General features: G+C 42.0%; 1 pseudogene; it reads left to right on the top strand.

The window, feature by feature from the left end:
• Window positions 1-17,418: 17,418 nt before the first annotated feature.
• LOC133807459 (5S ribosomal RNA) lies at window positions 17,419-17,537 on the top strand (annotated as a pseudogene).
• The last annotated feature ends 1,025 nt before the right edge of the window (window positions 17,538-18,562 follow it).

Here is an 18,562-nt window from a genome sequence, read left to right as displayed (position 1 = left end):
CGAGTACGACAAGGGTCGGGAGTGGCGTTGGGCATGCGGAGTGCAAGTTGCTAGGGTGAGGCCCTTCTCGAATGACTGAGTCATCCTTACGGTGTAGACCGCGAACCCATGGCCTGGTAAAGCACCTGGGACGACATGGTCGTTATGTGTTTAGCATGTTGGCTGCCTTGTTATATGGTGATTGATAGTTATGCATATGTTGATTGTTTATGTTGAGTTTTCTTGCGGGTCTTTGGCTCACGGGTGCCCTATGGTGCAGGTAAGGGCAAGGGTAAGGTCGACCAACCATGAGTACGGAGAGCGTGAAGCGACATGTACATGTTTGGCTTGCCTGGCTGCCACAGCCAGGGGTATTTCTTTTGGGAGATGTTGTGTATTAATATAAATTTTGTCGTTTAGTTGACTTTAGTCATGTTTTTGAGTTGTAAATATTTCTGAACAGTATTTTGGGATCCCAAATGTATAACGCTTTATAATTCCAATGAATGACTACATTTTCAAATTATATGACTTTTATTACAGTTTAGCCACACTTTTAACCTAAAACCTTGATTAGTGAGTTAATTGCACATTTTAAACTCACTTAGTAACGACTCTAAGGAAGTAGGACGTTACAAAGTTAGAGGAAGCTGAACGGAAGGTGGATAATCCTACCCAGGCGGCTGCCGAGTAGGAGAAAATAAGTGCTGGGAACACCACCAACTCTGCAGAGGGAAGTAAAAATGGGAGCAAGAATGACAAACGTGGTAACGGAGCTGGGGGTAACAGTAACCAGAATGACAACAAGAAGCCTAAGACCACTGAGTAGCCAAAACTGTGAGAATTCGTGCCCAAATTTACTACTTACACTATCCTAATGGAGTCCTGAGCAGATGTTTTCAATCCCACCCAGGCAGTAGTACCATACAGGAGACCACAACCATTAAGGAAAGATTCTAGAAGACGGGATATGAATAAATTTTATCGATTTCACAACGACTACGGTCATGAAACTAATGAGTGTTATCACCTAAAAGAGGAAATATAATTCCTCATTAGACAAAACAATGCTCATCTGAATAGGTATGTACGACCGACCACTGACCCACAGCTTCAACAACCTCCTCAGCAACAGCCTCCCCAACCGTATAAAAGCAATCAACCGCTCCTACCACCATCAGTTGCTGCCCGGTTGGATATGATTTGTGGAGGATCTCATTTGGCCGGTAACAGCGACAAGGCCCGAGAAAGATACGTTCGTTCCCTTAGACACAAATGAGAGGAAGATGTACTGGCTGTCCAGGACTGTGTTCCCAAACTACCTCGATACGAATGTGAGCCCATGACATTAAATGAGGAAAAGGCAAGTCACGTACATCATCCGCATAATGACCCTTTGGTGGTAGAAGTGAAAATCGCCAATATGATCGTGGCTCGAACGATGATTGATCACGGCTCGTCTCCCAACATTCTATTCAAGAATACCCTAGAGAGGATGAATTTAAGCGTTAGAGACCTGGAACCATGCGAGCAGCTGCTATATGGGTTTATTGGAAATGGTATGGCCCCTTCAGGAAGCATAAGGTTGCCTTTAACAGTAGGGATGACACCTAAAAGCAGCACGGTGACAGCTTTGTTCGTAGTAATTGACATTCCCTCTCCGTACAACGCCAATATAGGTCGGTGGCCATGTATGACCTCTAAGCAGTCTTCTCAGTTTTCCACTTATTACTCAAATTCCCAACCGGGGTAGGTGGAGGATGTCTTAAGGGGAACCAACTGGTGGCTAGAGAATATTATAATTCATCAGTTAAAAAGGCAGGTAAGACAGTCTGTACCGCCCAGCCTGCAGGGCCCAGTCACCAGAAATAGGATGCAGCCAAAAACGAGGGGGATGGCATAGACCCTCGTTTTGGGGATACAGATACAATGGTGGGTCCAGCCGAAGAATTGGAAGAGGTCCCACTTGACCTGGATTACCCGACTAGGGTTGTCAAGGTAGGGAAAGGGTTTTCTAGGAACATAAGATCCACTTTGATCCAATTCCTATGGGAAAACCAGGATGTATTCGCTTGGTCACATGATGACATGGTGCGGATCTGCCCAACCATTATAAGCCATGCCCTCAAAATTGACACAGAGCACTTCAAGCCCGTTCAGCAAAAAAGGAGGTTACTAGATCAGACGAGAGCAAAAACATTAAAGGAGGAAGTGGAGAAGCTTCGAAATAATAACTTTATCAGGGAAGCCTTTTATCCTGTATGGGTTTCCAATCCTGTATTACTACCAAAGTCTAACAACAAGTGGAGGGTATGTATAGATTTTATAGATTTGAATAAAGCATGCCCCAAGGATTGCTTCCCACTTCCATGAATTGACCAACTGGTGGACGCTACAGCCGACCATGAAATTTTAACCTTCATGGATGCCTACTCAGGGTACAGCCAAATAAGCATGCATCCACTTGACCAAGAGCATACAAGTTCCCGCACAGATGTGGGGTTGTACTGCTACAAAGTAATGTCGTTCAGCTTGGAAAATGCTGGAGCAATGTATCAACGGCTGGTAAACTGTATGTTCAAGGACCAAATAGGGAGAAACATGGAAGTTTATGTGAATGATATGTTGGTAAAATCCCAATAGGCTGAAGGGCACATTGAGAACTTGGAGGAGTGTTTCAATATCTTGAGACAATATAGAATGAAATTAAACCTCCTAAAATGGTCCTTTGGTGTGGGGTCGGGAAATTTTTTGGGGTTCTTGGTGAACTCCAGGGGAATAGAGGCAAGCCCTGAAAAGATAAAAGCACTGCTGGACATACCCTCACCAGGCAGGATCAAGGATATGCAAAGCCTAACAGGATGCATAGCAGCACTCAACAGATTTGTGTCTAAATCAACTGATAAGTGTATTCCATTTTTGCATGTCCTCAGAGGCACAAAGAAATTTGAATGGATTGAAGAGTGCGAGCAAGCCTTCCAATCTCTAAAGCAGCAGCTGGCACAACCCCTGATCCTTTCAAGACCTTTGGAGGGTGAATAACTATGTATATACCTGGCAGTAACTTGACACGCTGTCAGTGCAGTCCTGGTCAGAGAGGAAAATAAGATCTAGCACCCAGTTTACTATGTCAGTAAAAGGTTGGTCGAAGCCGAGAGCAGTTATCCACTAATTGAAAAATTAACTTACTGCGTGCTCCTGTCATCCAGAAAACTTCGCCCATACTTCCAAACACATCCCATCAAAGTTCTTACCGACCAACCATTGCGTCAAGTCTTGCAAAAGCCATACACTTCTGTTCGGTTGCTCAAATTGTCTATAGAGCTTGGGCAGTATGAGATTACCTACCAGCCTCGAACAACAATTAAATGTCAGGCTCTTGCAGATTTTGTAGCTGAGTGTACCAATGTATCGAAACCAGACGGAGTCCTAGTCGAGCAGTCATCTGAGTTGGGGCTACCGCACAGCAAGAATGTTGCGTAGAATTCCGAACACACAGAATCCAACACTATTGATTCCGAAAAAGAACAATAAGCCTGGAAACTACATGTAGATGGCTCGGCTACCGACCAGTTATCTAGAGCCGGTCTCGCTCTAATCACCCCCGAAGGGCAACGCATCCATTGTGCACTTCGTTTTGGATTTGAGGCATCTAATAACGAAGCAGAATATGAAGCACTAATTGCGGGCCTAAGATTAGCTAAAGAAATAAACTTTGAATCCTTGGAGATATATAGCAATTCGCAGCTAGTTGTCAACCACGTCCTAGGAGAATACGTTGCTCGAGGAGAGAAAATGGTGGCCTATCTTTGTAAAATCAAAGATTTGCTTGCTTAGATTAAGCGATACACCATTCAATAGGTACCTAGAGAACAAAATGCCATGGTGGATGCACTGGCTAGGGTGGACAACAGTGTCGTGGTGGACAAAGCCAATTTGGTCCCCATTGAGTACCTGGACCAACTCGGTATCAACCTGCCAGAACCAGTCCTTCTAGTAGACAACACTCAGTCTTGGATGACCCTGATTGCAGCTTATCTAGAGCACAGAATCCTGCCCAACAGTCATAACGAGTCTAGAAAATTGTTAAGGAAAACTGCTCGGTACCTCATCCTGGACGGGGTCATGTACATAAGAGGATTTTCCATGCCATTACTCAGGTGTGTCAACCAAACATAATCAGCGCAACTTCTTGAAGAGGTACATGAGGGTTTCTGTGGTAATCATGTTGGGGGCAGAGTCTATCTAAGAAAATTTTAAGGCAAGACTACTTCTGGCCAACTATGAATGAGGACTCCATATTGCATGTTTGAAAATTTGAAAAGTGTCAAAGATTTGCGAAAATCCCCCGAGCAACCCCAAACGAACTAACATAGATGTAAAGTCTGTGGCCCTTTTCCATTTGGGGGAACGACCTTATTGGTCGGTTGCCAAAAGGAAAGGGGGGAGTACAATACGCGGTAGTACCAGTGGATTACTTTACCAAATGGACGGAGGCCGAGCCATTGGCAACAATCACTTCCAAGAAAGTATTGGACTTTATGGTAAAGAATATAATTTGTAGGTTTGGTCTATCCCAAAAAATAGTGTCTGACAAAGGCACACAGTTTGATAGCTAGTTGTTTACAGATTTCTGCGCTAGACACGACATCACAAAAAGCTTCTCAGCAGTCTCGCACCCACAAGAAAATGGACAAGTAGAAGCAGTTAACAAAACTCTCAAAGACAATTTGAAGAAGCATTTAGAAGAGTCTAAGAGAAACTGGACTGAGAAACTACCTAAAGTACTATGGTTCTATAGGACTAACGAGCAAACAGCTACTGGAGATGCTCCATTTGCACTTACATACGGGTATGAAGTGATGGTGCCCATAGAGGTGACTCCACCATCTCACAGGCACACGGCATACGACCAGGATGGTAATCACTAGCTGTTAGCTGAATCCTTGGACCTAATTGAAGAAAGACGCGAAAAGTCCAACATACACTTGGCCGCCCATCATCAAATAGTTGCTCGGCACTTCAATTCAATAGTTAAGGAACGGAAATTTGACGTAGGAGACCTAGTCTTATGAAGATTATTCCCAAAAACTTGAGATGCTTCAACAGGAGTACTAGGCCCCAGCTGGGAAGGCCTTACCAGGTTACGGAGATAGTACCACCCAGCACATACAAGCTAGCGCGGTATAACCAAGATCTCGAACTAGTACCTGTCCCCCATTATTGGAATGGGGAACATCTAAAGAAGTACTATCAATAAGATTGCTTTTAAGTGATCTTTGACTGGACGGTACAGGCATGATTGCCCTTACCACTGACCAGCTAAAGTTAGTTTTATTAATTATGTACAGGCACAATTTGCCCATTTATTGAGATAATTAATGTAATGCCCCAAAATCCTTAGTGAGGTTTAATGGTTGGATTAGTAGACCGGGAGGGCCATAATTGATTTATTATGCCATTAAATGATTATATGCATGTTTATGTGAATTATACTATTATATGATGATAAATGGATGCATGTGAGTCCACATTTCGTTATAAGGGCATTTTGGTAATTTGGCCCTTTGAGGGCATAATTGTATATTTTCATGCATGTTGGTGAATTATTGATGATACCACATCATAATGTGGATTTTATCAAGCTATTCGCCATGAGACAATCTTTGAATGCAAGTTATCCGTTTGGTCATAACGGGGTTGATTTCGGGGCTCGGGGTGAGTCTCGGGTTGAGTCTCGGGGTAATTTGATGATTAGAACATTACCGGGAATTAAAGGGTTATGGGATATGGTTTATTGGTATTTGAGAATATTGGGAATAACGGGAATTGGAGGGCGTTAATTATGATTAACGAGATAGGCGGGAAAGGACAATTTTGCCCTTGGTGGTTGTTTAGGGTTTTATTTAAGCTTAGGGGAAATATTCTCTTTTCACCTTAAGGATTATATTAACCATTGAAGGCTGTAGAACTTGCAAAAACAGATTACGATAGTTTTTTCTCTTCATTTTCTCTTTGGATTTTTTAGCTTCATTTGAGGAATCAAGCTAGGGAAGTGAACCTTCAAGGTCTAGGGTTGTGTTCCCCCATTGAAGAGGGTTCTATACTAAGCTTGAGGTAAGTTTCTAGCCATTAAAACTCTGGTTTTCTACTCTATTTTCATTTGGTTTTCAGCTTGGTTTTGAGTTGGATAATTGAGGATTGATGGGAATTTTTGGCTATGATTGATTGGGTTATGATGCCTAGGACTTGTATTTATGGTTTTGGGGTTCTTTTGTGAGTTTAGGTTAAGTTTAGAATCAATTCATGAAGGTTGGAAATGGAGAAGTCGAAGGAGGGAAAAACCAGGGCTGAAAACCCTGGTTGTAGCGCTACAGCGCCCAGGTATGGGCACTACAACGCTAGCCAGGGGCCATTCAACTCTGCTTGTAGCGCCGGGGCGCTAGGGGGCAGTGCTACCTTGCTTTTCTAGATTCCTATTTTGGGCACTTTTGAGGGTTTTTTGGCTCGGGGTTTCAATTCCTAAGGCTCGGGATCGAATCTACTCACCGTTTGGGTATAATTCGGGGTCTCGTGAGTGAGGTTTAGGTCAAGAACCTTTCATTGCTCATTTTCATTGATGGAGGTTATATTTGGTTATGACTAGGTGACTGTTAAGTAATCAAAGGGTAGATCGTTCTCAAGGGTCATTCTTGTACTATTTCTTGCTCGAACCAGAGGTAAGAAAACTGCACCCCATATGTGACATGCATAGTTATTAATGAGGCATGTTGAGTGTTTAAATGTGGACATTGATTGCATATCAAATGCTTAGAAAATCTTGCTTACTTGTGAATGGCACTGAATCATTAGTCAGAATCGGCAATTGTGTCAGTATTAACTGTGAAGCTGTGACTCATTAGTCAAGTTCGGCAATAGTACTGAGCACTGGTCGTATGGTATTGGCTTATGAGTCAAGAATGGTTTTAGCGTGTTTAACGTAAGCCAAAAAGATTAGATCTAATCGACATAAGCATTATCTCCTGAGCATGAAATGCTTGACCAACCTTAAGTTCGATGAAAAACAAAAGCGCTTGTCTAGTCTAAAGGCTAGTTACTTAGAGCCAGGGCTAGAAAGCCCAGGTGACTACATCGTCACATGGCTATGGGTGTGGAGCCCAAGTTCGTGATTTACACATTAGTCACTTATCTAATTGAAGTTTGTGACTCCATAGTCAATCATCTGGTTTAAGTTTGTGACTTACTCATCAGTCACCATCTGATTAGGGCTACACGCCTCAGCATGATTATCAGAATCTCGATATTATCTGATTAGGGCTACAAGCCCCAACATGGTTACTAGAATCTTGAAGTGATATTCACTCATCTGTTTAGGGCTATAAGCTCTGTATGATTATCATAATCATCATTTGATATTGTATACATGCAGTAATGAGTTTTCTTGTTGAGCCTTGGCTCATGGGTGCTATGTGGTGCAGGTAAAGGGAAAGAAAATCTCACCCAGCCATGAGTGGAGAGCTTAGGTGGTGATGTGTACATATGCGGCCGCTTGACCACCACGGCCAAGGTGTTTCTCGGAGGAACTAGGGGTTAACCCTATTTTTGCCGCTTAGGTCGGCAGGTTGTAATTTTTGCATTGTAATGACCATTTTGGATTGTAAATATCTTGTAAACGCTTTTATGGGCCCATGAATAGTTTTTGTTTTAAATAAAATATATCATTTCCTTTTTGATCGAGTTTTTCACGTTAGCCTATTAATAACACCTAGATGCACGTTTATAACCAAATGACTCGATTAGCGAGTTAAACATGGTTCAAAGTTCAAAGTAACAGTCTTGGAGTAACCAGGGCGTTACAATTAATGTTTATGAATGTAAGCTACTTTGTAGCAACGCAGCTTGTATGGTTAATCTTTAACCAACAAGACATGTTTTGTCCATTTTTACAAGCCTTTATTTTTACAATGATATCTTGCTAACTAGTGAACTACATCACGGATTGTCGGCAGTGTATGACACCTTGCAGGTGTTGGCAAACCCAAGTGGGCTCGAAAAAATTGATTAGCTCTGATCAACAGACAAAGCCGCATAGCTAAAAAAAACAGTATACACTGAGCAATAACGAAAAACAAAGTACGAGCAGATACATACCCAAATAAGAATATCATATAGATATGTGTCAAGAGGTGCTCGAGATTAAAAGTTGCTCGGCTCAACTAATGTTTTAACAAAAGGAAAATGAGTGCGCGAGAATAAAGACTGCTTGGCTTAGTCACTATTGTTTAGACATGGACTATAAAAAGAAAAAAGAAAAAGGAAGACATGTAGAGTTTTCAAGAGTCAGGAATGTGTTGCTCGGGCTCAACAACAGGAGTTTCAGCTGGAAGAGTGCTGGACTGGTCCGCAGGAGTTGGAGCCTCAATTGAAGAACTTGGGTTGGATGGAAGGACTTCCTCTTCAGAAGCTATAACGACTGGCTCGGTGGGCGGCTCGACAGTCTCTGGCTCGAAGACTGCCAGCTGCTCGGTGGGTACAGCCAGAGCCTCGTTCTTCTCCCTCTCAGTGCAGTATTGGATGAGCTCATCGTAAGCCTCTCCCAAATAACTGAAGTCCACTATTTTGTGACGAACCCAAAAATTGAAGAAAGTGCTTAGGCCAAATTCCTCCAAAGCCTTAGCATCGGTAGCCTGATCAGATTTTTCTTGCTCAAGGGCCTTTGCCAATCTGTCCTCCTTTTCCTGGGTGGCCTTTTCAACAGCAGTAATCCTTTCCTTCAACTCTTCAATCCTCCTTTCCAACCGATTAACATCAAGGTCCCTCTGCTCAGCAATAGTTTTAAGACTCTTGTTTTCCTTAGTAACCTGCTCGAGGTCCGTTGAAGATTCTGAACTTGTTCAGACAACTCGTTAATTTGGGAAGTTTTGTCTTCAGACTCCTTCACCAACCCAATCACCTGCTTGCTCACACCTTTGGTACGATAATGAGCATAGATAAGGACCAACATACCGTGCAACATGAAATAAGGAAACTGAGAACAATTGACAGACAAAGAAAAATTAATTGGCTCTGTTTACCGAGATTTTCGGAAACTGTATTAATGAAAAATAAGCGAGATTAATGATATGAAATTTAGAGGGTAAGAACAGGTTTTTTACGTGGTTGGGGCGTTAATGAGCCTTAGTCCACGAGTCAGTTGTATTAGAGCTTGGAAAGTCTCTTACAATGGAGTTTTTCTCTATAATTTGACAGAGTAACTGTATACAAGTCGAAGAGAGATCCCTTCTCTAGTGCTCTATCGCCCGCACTTATAGGCTCATAGGAGCACTGGGCTTGGGCTGGGCATGACCCGGGCCCATCAAAGATATGGGTACCCTTGGCTTCTCTGGCGGGGGCCCAATACGAAGGATAAAAATACAAAAGACTAAGAATTATTAAGGCCCAATGGGGCGGCCCAAGAATTACATTTCGACCAAAAAAATGGGGCTTTTGGTCTGGGAACTTCAAGTTACGAGGCAGATTCAGGGGACAAAGCCAGTCAGTGCACTGGCAGCGCAGGTCTGAACCAACGGCGTGCAATCCCGAGGTGGCCTTTTTCGCAGGTGAAAAGTGGGGACAACCCCCACGCGTCGTGGGGCGGCTTCAAGGTCACGGATGCTTTTTCTTGCTAACCGGGAGGACTTGACCCAGGTTCGTTTACCTCTGTCCCTCTTCGTTTACCACAGGCCCGGACCGTTTACCAAGCTCCGGGACCGTTTTGCATACACTTCGATCGTAACCCCAACTGTCCATACGTCTCCTGGACTATCGTCCTGGATCATCTATCATGGCCACTGTCCGGGTCTGGACCCCACTTGAGTGTCGTTCCCGGTCATTCCATTGCTAAGTGGGCCTGTGCCGGGCCCAAATCCAATTGCCCAGAGTGTGGGCCTGGACCACCGTCCCGGGCCCAAGGCAGGAAATGGAGATAACAGGCTCCAAGAATGCCAAATACTTACCTTAACAACATCATGGAGGCCATCACTGGTGATATACTCCAAATATTTGGAACTTAGATTAGTCATGAAGTCAGATTGGGTAGAAGACACCCTCTTTCTGTGGCCTTGATGAATGGATAAGGCCTTTTTTAAAGGTCCATGAAACTCCTCGGCAGGGTCCTCAGCAGCACCCTCTGGGACCCCACTCGGGGGGCCAGACCTTTGCACAGGGGATGAATGAATCACCTCCTCATTTTGAGGTCTCTTGCCTTTGGCAGCTTTGCGAATTGGAGTCTGCAACTACAAATTTTTCCGAGAAAGAGTCTATTCGGAGGTTCTAGCAACCTGCTCGGCTGGTTCAGCAGGAGAGTCTGTCTTCTGGCGTTTGGCTGGAGGAGCCTCACTGCTCAGTCTGGTGACATGCTTCTGAGCAAATTTCTTAAAGAGCACAGACGACAAATCAGCAAACCAAAGTAAAGGTTAGTAAGGCGTCGAGCAGCATTTGAACAAGAGAAAAATTATAATTACGAAAGAATGCAAAGAAAGTTACATAAAGAGTGTGAAATCACCCTCTTCGTCTCCGCCCGAGCAGCCAGCTGCTCCAGGCAATGCATCCTCATCACTGTCTGAGGAGCTAGAGTTTAAATGCTCCACTTCAATCTATTTCCCCTTTCCAACCTGGGGGGCAGAGGCAACTTTTGGAGAACTATGACCAACAAGCTCTCGGATGACTACCCTTGCTGAGCTTCTTGTTCGGTGGGTCACGCAAGGTCTGGACGGAGGTACAGATGGCCTGGTTTGTTTTTTAGGTGGCGGAGAACTGGGCGACTTAGTATTGGGCGGGTGCTTCCTAGGCGACTGTCCAGTAAGGGTGGCACCCTTGGCTTGCGCCTTTGGATTGGGGTAGAGCCCAGCATTGGTTAATTTCTCTGCGGTGGTCAGAGTTGCCATATCTTTAAGGTCGGGGTCCATTGCAGCCAACTTATGAGCCCGTTCAGCCATCTCCCGAGTAGGGGTCGGACAGCTAAATGGACCATTGCGTTGAAATGATAGGTGGGTAGCAGCAATATTTTCAGTGAGAAAGTAATGGCTGGCAGACTACCCAACTTTGGAGATGCTATCCGTATTGGCCAGGTAAATATTGGAATCCCTATGGCTGAAATAGAAATACCCCGATCGGCCATGCCAGGGACTAGATTTAAGGTCAAAGAGGTAATTAATTTCATGGGCAGAAGGTATTGGCCAATTTAAAGATTTGGACAACACATAAAGGGCAGAAAGAAACCTTATGCCTTTGGGATTGATTTGGGTTGGGCAAATCCCAAAATAATCAGCCACACTCTGAAAGTATGGTTGAAGAGGGAGAGTGGCTCCAGTGATCATATGGAATCGGCTCCATGCACAGAATTGGGCCCCAGGGTAATTGCAGTCTGATAGTCAGTAGGCTTGAAGATGGATACACTCTGCAGCTTAAAATGCTCCTTCAGTTCTGTATTTGTTTAATGGAAATAGTACTAACAGGAGCCACATAGAGCGGACCCTCCTCCCTCTCAGCTAACAGGTTTAGGATTGCCTCAGTACAAATCTCCGTAGCATACTCGGTCTCAGAATCTTCTTCCTGCCCCGAGCCACTGGGCTCTTCCTCGAGGGGCGATGCCTCTCTGGGATCCCCAACAGTAGCGCGCCGTGCCATGCGAGGATCTTCTTCATTTGAGCCTTGAGTTGTCTTTTTGGTACGAGCTATTGTAATGGAAGACACAGTGATGAAGTTCAGTGATCACCTCCCCCGAGTAGTCTATGCACACAAGAAAAAGGGGAAAATGAGGTGAGAGCACTGAACAACACTGGTTGGTATAGTTGTCATAGGGTATACCGACCAGCTCAGGAGTAAACATGGCACAATATGCCGCGTAGTAGGAAGACAATATGAAAAGCATAGAAAATCGAGAAAATGAAGGGTTTTCCGAAAAATTTATCAGAAAGCCGTTCTTGGTGTTTTTCAAGAACACCGATCATAAATCTACCAAAATGGGCCGTAAAAAAGTGGTTTTTTGTAAAATCAGCAAATAAAACAGATTACTCGTTGCAAGAGCTACTCTAAGCAGGTTTTTATTTACTGTTTTAAACAACATTCATGCAAGAAATCTAAGGGTTTGACAGAAACAAAACCCACGACCACAAAAAAAAAAAACAACACAGAAGTATTTTTGCATGAATCACAGATGTACCAAGGAGGAAAAAGAAGAATTTACTGGTAGTAGGTCTGCGAGGGTAGCACGAGACGAAAAACTTTAGTGATCACGGGCTGGGAGTTGGTCGGTGTAAAAGCTCGAAGTTCACAAGGAGGGAAGATCTTAGCGTTTGGGAAATTTAAATGGAGAAAAGACTGTAAAAAATGAAGTCAGAAGAAAAGGAAGCTACTTATAATCCAAGTATCAATGTTCTACCTCCTCCTATGAGCATTGATGAGACATCCTTTCAACTGCTGCAAGCACGTCTTCCTAGACACGTTAGAACACCATTCAACACGTCCTTCCAGTCACTTCACCTCAATTGCTCAACACGTCAGCCACTCTTCGATAACTTCACAAACCAACGGTACCGTTATTAAGAGAAGCCATTATGACACTTTATGATATCAAAAAGAGGCGGGAAAGAGTGAACAGTCATTTCTTGGAAACTTGAAGAAGTGCAAAGGTCTTCAATTCTATTAAATAAAGATGCCACTTAGCAAAAAGAACATACCCCCGACTAGTTTGGATGGGGTGGTATCCAGAAGGGAAGTTTACATACTGCTTAGCACCATTGCAAACTTGGGGTGCAAATGTTATCCCAAAAATATACACAGCTGACAAGGGATGAAGGTTGGACACATGGCATCATATTGTGGGCACGTGTCATCATATTCTTGACACGTGGCATATGCATCCAATGGTCAAACAAGCTGGAGAGAACATACTTTCCAAATAACTAACAATCGCTGCGCGGTATGCTTACGAGAAAAGAGGTTGCTCGGTACGCTCTCCAGGAAACCCGGTATACCTGGTCGGATGAAGTCAGTTACATCCTCCTCATGCCTAACAGTTCACCTGAAAACTCGGTCAAACTCATGAAGAATAGGATTACAGCTACTCGCGAAAGGGAAGGGATATTTTGCAACAATGGCGATGCAGGTACAACTTCCTAGGCGTTGGGGACAGAATAAGTACAAGTCTTCCAGCCCCGTGGAAGAGGGGGAGAGTTTTAGCCTATCAACCAACACCAGGAATATACCGACCAGCTTGTTAGGAACACTTAGCAGAGATTTCTGCCATTTTGTATTGTTTTTACACTTAGAATCGTACCTGTGTTTCACTGGTTATCTTGTGTAATCCTTTAAGATCAATACAAATTATAGAGGAAGTAGGTCATTACCGTTTCTAGGGGCCGAACCATAATTTCTGGTGTCTTTTATAATTTATTTCGCATAGTTATTAGGTTCTTGGCTTATTTATGGTTCATTGATTGTCTGAATGGTGATTAGCTCTCTAATTAATTATTTTAACTCTGCGTTAGTTGACCAAAAAACCAGTCAACAATAAATGTGGTGATTTCCTCATTGGTAGGGCTCCAAAGTGAAGAAGTGGGATATGAATTCAATTAGTAACGCTAGATATAGTCAATTGTTACAAATATCACCACCAGTAACCTAATTGGTGGATGGTTACCAAATTAGTTCTCTAGGGACTCTTGACATAGTAAAATGTTCCGAATTTCGCATTATGAGAGATTAGCTTGGAGGATGCAAATTTTGAGTACAAGTAATATGATTTCTTTATTATTAGGGCTTCCAGGTGTTTAAGTGAGATATATTAGAGAATGTTAGTACTATTAATGACACTAAATATAGTCTAATGTCCAAATTAGTTCTAAAATATTAAGGGATTAGCTTTGAGGTTGCAATTTGTGAGTGAAAATGATGTGGTTTCCTCATTAATGGGGATCTCAAGTGACCAAGCGGGTTCTTAGAGAATTCCAGTACTATTAGTGACTCTAGACATGATCAAATGTTTCAAAAATCGTACCTAGTAACCTAATTAGTGAATAATTACCAAATTGGAAGTTGAAATTTGTGAGTAATACACACGATTTGGTTTCCTCATTAGAAGGGCTCTCAAGTAACTAAATGTGATATTAAGGGATGTTAGCACTATTAGTAACAATAGACCTAGTAAAATGCTTCAAATATCACACCAAGTAACTTAATTAGTGAATCGTTACCAAGTTAATTATCAAATTGTGAGAGATAAGCTTGGAGGATGCAAATTGTGAGTGCAAATAACGTAATTTCCTTATTATTAGGCCTCTTGAGTGGCTAAGTGAGATATTAAGGAATGTTGTAAATTTATGTCCAATCTTGTTTTTTTAAATATACTTCCTCTTTTAAAAAAAATAAATAGAAATTGTAAGAGGATTATTTAGCAATTTTTTTTATTAAAATAAAAAACTTGCTATGCGTTATATTATATTACCCTACCCTGCATTATACTTTAAAAGTGTGGTTTATGAAATACTATATTAGTATTATGCAGTCAACTTTTATAATATTCGTTAATGCATCATAGTTTGTAGCATTTTACAATAGCTGCTTTATATTTGGAACAATTCATAATTATTTTATTTATTTTTATTATGAAATATAAATTTAACATGAAATCACTAACCTAGGATTAATCAAGCATTTAAAATTTAAGTAGATAATAAATTTCACTTAATAGATAGATACAACTCTCAAAGCAATTTCCTCCCTTTTTCACTCCACGCCATTTGGTTAAACAAATAAAATGGATACCTACTAAAAACCTAACACTGGATTCTTCCATCATATATGTGGATATGTGGAATAACAAAAAATGATATATAGTACTACTAACAACGTTCACACTAATAATTTTTTTTTTGGGTAGTATTCTATGGGTCTAGATTTCTTTTTCTTAAGGATTTTTTTTGTGTTTAATATATATATATATATAAGAATTTACTCATTACCCTTTATTTTTGCACAGTATCATTCTGGTACCCTTTGTTTTCAATAATACTTATATGATCCTCTGTATTTTGAAAACATAGATATTTGGTATTTTAATTGATAAAATTTTGTAAATATGACCATGTCAGCAGTTATATATAGTTTGTAGCTCGTGTGATTGAGAGTAATTTGATTAAATTTGTAAAATTTTATTAATTAAATTTGAGTTTAGGGTACCAAATATGTACAATTTTAAAATACAGAGTATCAAATATGTACGATTTCAAAATATAGGGTATCAAATGATCATTATTTGTAAATACAGGGTACCAAGATGATACTTTGTGAAGAATTTTTTGTAATAAATTAGAAAATTAGTCTAAAAGGTCAGCTTTGGTGTTCTTTTCTATTGTAATTTTGCTTGATATTTAATTAAATTAATAGATATTTAAATTTGAGAAAATGGTATTTGTTATAAAATTTCATTTTTTAATGTATATATGATGTAAAAAGAATGCCTACTACTCTAGACTCATAAAATACTACACAAAAATATTTATGGGAAGAGAAGGTAATTGAGTTTATCTCAATCAACTTAAAGAAAAAAAAATCTAGACCCATAAAATATCACACACAAAAAAAAGAACAACAAATGCAAGTGTAGAAAATAAATACCTAAAAAGTCAATTACTCCTACACTAAGAGTGTAGAAAGAAATTAGTGGAGAGGAAAAAAAAAAGGTTCTTCTTTAGTCCTCCTGAGTGTTTAATCAGTTTGTAAGGGGATAAATAATTGGCTTATTAAGATTTTTCCCCCCTGAACTATTACCACTACCAAATTGTGCCCCCTAAATTTTTTGGCTTGTTAAAAATTCCCCCTAAACTATTCACGTTACTGAAATGTGGAACTTCCATCCAATTTTGCTAACAGAATGGTGATATGACGACACTGGAGCGCTGATGTGGATTACCATGTGTATAATTTAAAAAATAGATATGATTTTACCCCTTAAACTTTTACCGTTACCAAATTATGCCCCTCGAATTCTAAAATTTAAAATTTTAAACAATATTTTGAATATTAAAAGAAAATATAAAAAAACATTATACTTAAAATTCATTTAAATTAAATTAAATCATACAAAATAAAAACTTAAGGCGACATAGGCGATACCAAAGTTGAATGTCGCCAGGGACCCACATGAGCCCAGTCTGTCGACGATGTCGCTACCCAACCAACTTTGAGCTCATTCTGACGCATGCCTAACACCCAAGCCAATTTTTTGTCACCATCAATTTTTTTTTTAATTTTAATAGTTTTTTCCCTTTTATTTTAATATTCAAAAGATTGTTTAATTTTAAAATTTTAAAATTAAGGGGGCACAATTTGGTAATGGTAATGGTTCGGGGGGGGGGGGGGGGGGGGTAAAAATCATATTTATTCTTTATATTATAAATTAGGCATTGACATGACAATACCACATCGGCCACCAAACTGCCACACCGTCATTCCGTTCGCAAAATTGGACGGAAGTCCCACATTTCCGTAACGTGAATAATTCAGGGAAATTTTTTAACAAATTGAAAAATTCAGGGGCACGATTTAGATTAGTAATAGTTCAGGGAAAAAATCCTAATAAGCCTAAATAATTTGATATGTATTTTAAAAAAAAAATTAATTTAGCTATGATAACCGGTAATAAGTAAAAATGATTCATTCATTACTAATAGACTACCCCTATTATATAGTTGTACGCCCTGATTTTCCCTCGGGCTATTAGCGGGCTGAGATACGGCCTAATCATGTCTACCACGTGGACATCCCCAAGACCAGAGCTGCCATCGTAAGATCCTACCTCCTTAGCTCAAGGTAACCTAAAGGTTCGCCAAGATTACTTAAGGACTGAGTCTGGAGTTGGAGGCTGTGACCTTTTGTAAAGTCAACCACGCAAGGTAAACGTGCATATATCAGACATCACGTGTCTGATATATCCCTGACTTCTCGGACACGCAGCATGAACGTGCGTATTCAGACACCCACGACTGGGTTGGGCCGTGCGGCCCATTATCCCCCTTACCTATTGATTAGACCACACTTCATGTGTCAGGTTTTAGGAATTAATCATGAATGTCACAGAGTTGACATGAGAGGTAAGAAGGTCACGGGATGACCTTCTTACCAACTCCCAGGTGCCCTCTCCTATAAATATGGAGACCTTGGGAGTTGGAAAGGGTTGGATTCTATTGTGTAAGGAAATACCCTGTAAATGAATACCAAGCATATAGCAATAATATTGACTGGTGGAGTAAAATGATTTTAACCTTTAAACCACCTAAAAAACGCAGTTGTGTCACCATCCCATCTCAAAAAGATCATTCGTCTGTTTCGGTTCATAGTTAAGCACCAATCCCTTCCTCTTATTTTCTTAATTACCTGTTGGCGAAGAACCGCGTCAACAGTTTGGATCATACCTGCACTAATGCACTGAATCCCATCAGAACTCCGCAGTTAAGCGTGCTTGGGCGAGAGTAGTACTAGGATGGGTGACCTCCTGGGAAGTCCTCATGTTGCACCCCTAAAAATAGTTTGGTGCTTTCATTGAGAGCTTAGTTAGATTGGTGCTATCGCAAACATCCAGCCATGGTGACCACTCGATCAAGGCACGGTAACGAGACGGAACCACATGATGGGTAGGAGGCTCATCATGCCGCCATCCCTGGTGAACAAATTCCTGAAGTCCAGCAGCGGTCGGGCAAGCATCTGGTTGGCCAGGATGGCACTGGAAGTTCAGCGCCTCGGCCACCTAATCCAAACCCAGATTATTACACTGCGGTAGAGATGGAGAATGCTCAGCTGAGGAGCCAACTAGCAAAAGCTAATCAGTAGATCAAGGAGGTGTTGGCCCAACTACCCCCTCTTACAACCGACGCTAACGTCGGAAAAAGGCAAGGCGAGACTCATAAGTCCCGCCGGGGTAACCGATCCAGGCCTAGCCGCTCGGACAGACCACCAGCGTCCAACTCTGTTCCCTCATCACACCGTCGAGAGGCAAACTTCGAAGAAATGCCTAGAGCCGAACAACAGTACAGCCGTTCGGTCCGAACTTCAACTCCCAGTTCACAACCAGCCTCAAGCGCGCCCAAGAGAGCTCGAAGGAATTCCAGAAGGAGATCCGGGGAGGGCTCACAACATCAGCCCATCCCCACCAACCGTCCTACGCCTCGTACAGATCGCCAGGCGCGGGACCCGCAGGTTGGCAGGGCTGAAAGGCCTCCACCTAACTTAATCCGCCCTGACGAAACCAGGATCGCATCTCCGGTCAGGCATCCTCCGTCACCAATAAGGTATCCATCTCCTCCTCGGCCCATTAGAGATATTCCAGCTTATGGAAGCAGCAGGAGAAACCCGCCGTCCGCAGGACCTTCCCGACGTAGCAGGGCGCCGAGAGAGAGCCCGGATCCTCACCCCCAAAGACGGACTCCGAGCCTCTCTAACAGGAGCTACTGGACCGGCAGTCGCCAGAGTGACCTTTCTAGCGGAGACCTGCGCCAACGTTTAAGCTCGGCACAAAGTCCTCAAGCCACCCAGGGGGGCAACCTGC

This window comes from Humulus lupulus, chromosome X, assembly GCF_963169125.1.
Source record: "Humulus lupulus chromosome X, drHumLupu1.1, whole genome shotgun sequence".
NCBI classification, from domain to species: domain Eukaryota; kingdom Viridiplantae; phylum Streptophyta; class Magnoliopsida; order Rosales; family Cannabaceae; genus Humulus; species Humulus lupulus.
Note: the sequence above shows the minus strand (reverse complement) of the source record. Positions and strands in the feature narration are given on the sequence as shown.